Raw genomic sequence first — 2,388 nt, forward strand, 5'->3', positions numbered from 1 at the left:
TCATAGAAGAATGGAAGTTCCTTAAGTCAAGATCTTCCCTGTTTAATATGTATCCTCAAAATCAGGACAGGGTTTCACAAATGATTAATATTTAATAAATGCTTATCCACTCATTCATTCAGCAAGTCCCACATTTCATTGGTAGAATGAATTTCCCAGTTATCCTAATGAAATAATATATTTTTTCAATCCCCTAGCACAAAGCTATTTGTGGTTCAGGGGGAACAGGAAAAGCGTTAACAAATGGAAGGATAAAGGAAGTATGGGGCAAGAGTGTGAAGTAATATTGGAGTACTTTGCTGGTAGAATTATGTTTTTATTTTCAGAACATTGCAAGATAGGGAATTCCAGATAGAAATAAGAACCCTATTGAGCATAGAGGTTTCAAACAGTATGCACATAGTTCAAACTGTTCAAGTATGCATTAGTGCTACATTAAAAGTCATATTCAAAAAAAAAGATCTTAGTGAAGAGGCAGTAAGACAAAATTATACCAAAAATGAGGCATACAAAACTTGGAAGGTTTTACTATAGGATTCTAAAAGTTAAAGGTCCCAGATGTGCTATCTTGAATCTGGAAGGTATAAATGTCAGAGGTATATTCTGTTACAACATTTTTATTTTCTTCCTCTGCATTGAAATGTTTTTCAATTAAACTTAAAGATGGCTTATAAACCATTTCATTTTCATGGAACTGCAGTTCTTCCATTATGTCTAGTCTTCCACATTCTTCAATTGGGATACACAAATTTTTCAGTTTCATATAGCTTTTTAGCAATCAGGTAAAAAAATACTTGAAATGATATACAAAGTAACAAGTACAATTTTGTTGTCTTTTGCAGATGAGAGATTGATTAAAGGTTTCAGAATTCCATTTTGGACAAGATATACAATCTGTTCAATTGTTCCACCACTTGTTTAGTTTGTGACAGCCCATACAGTTTCTTTCTGTGACTTAAAGTCTCCCTTTGAGAGAATTCCAATCAACTATGGAACTAGTCTATGATTTACAACTAGCTGTATTTGGTCTTGATGGTCAGTCATGATGTTTGACGTGGTCCAAGCCACTTCCTTTTGAATATTGCTTTTTGGCGTGAGTAAGCAGTCTAGGAAAAACAGCAACGGCTCTAGAATCTATTACAATTGAGGTTGTTCATTTGTCACAGTGACAATGTTTTCAATAGCCTATGAGGAAGGAGTAACTATTGGCAATTCTGCAGACCTAGAAGTTTCACTAGCTGTGGGATAACCCCAGTTTTCACAACCACTTCAATCCTGTCATTTGAGCTATCTATCTGCCAAAACTTCTGAATCATTATAATGTAAAAGGGAAACTAAGGCAGGAAGAATTTGCTCAGTAGTTTCTGTTGGGGGAACAGAATTCTCATTCTGAAAAAGATTTGACAGCGTCTAGGAAATTTCCTAAGTAACTACAAGTTAAAGATATATTAGGAAATTCAGGAAAAGCTAAAAGAGGGTCTGTAATTCTATATTTGATAAGCAAAGTGTCTGTAGTCTGAACTATCACATAGATTATTTCCTAGAGCTCACACTGCCTGTTTACTGATGTGAGCCTGAGGAGAGGCCAACAGGGCAATGAATGCTGGTATCGGCCTTCCATCCAATACATTCTTGGTTTGCTCTGATGTTCAAGAAGCAAACTTTGTAAGAGTGCCCAAGCAGATTTAAACTGAAGAGAATTACAGTATATCCTCCCAAGTAGCCCTGCAAGCTTTGAAATAATATATGTCTCGATTATTTGGTCTATGAGAGACTTTTTTTTTTCCTAGAAAGGCATATCCTAGAAGCTTGGGTAACCTGAAGTCAAATCTCCAGATTAATATTTTGATGTTTCTAACATTTCTTCAACAGATGAAAGCACAGAGTCCTAGTTATTTCAGGTTTCTTGCAGAGGAGAAGTAGCATCATCAGGAAAAGTGCTTACATTTATTCTTTTCAGCATCTGGTCATCATTTTTAGCTTTTCTTAGTACAATATTCACTTCAGTATACCAGCACCTCATTTCTATACTGTACTTCCCTTTGTCCATAAACCTATTAAATCAAGCAGCTGGTGAATTAACATTTTCATTGGTGGACATAATTGTATTCAAAACTGGAAGAAAACCAAAGAAGGAAGTTGCATGAGATGGCTGGGCCCTATAGGGGAAATGAGAGGAGATTGCATCTCTGTCAAAGTTAGACTTCCAGCAGCTACCACAGATCATCCCTGAAAGTCATGTCAGGAGTATTTTTCAAACAAGGTGAGAACTGATATGAAGGTATAGAGATTGAAGATTGAATGTGATATACAAGTAATAGTTAATTGGTCAGTTTGGTTGGATCAAAAGATACCTGAAAAGGATAGTATAGAAACATTTAGTTGAAG

At 35.6% G+C, this 2,388-nt stretch overlaps 1 pseudogene; it reads right to left on the minus strand.

The window, feature by feature from the left end:
- Nucleotides 1–538: 538 nt before the first annotated feature.
- On the minus strand, nt 539–2,101 carry LOC141502140 (importin subunit alpha-1 pseudogene; annotated as a pseudogene).
- Nucleotides 2,102–2,388: the final 287 nt, after the last annotated feature.

Source organism: Macrotis lagotis, chromosome X, assembly GCF_037893015.1.
Source record: "Macrotis lagotis isolate mMagLag1 chromosome X, bilby.v1.9.chrom.fasta, whole genome shotgun sequence".
In the NCBI taxonomy this organism is placed as follows: Eukaryota; Metazoa; Chordata; class Mammalia; order Peramelemorphia; family Peramelidae; genus Macrotis; species Macrotis lagotis.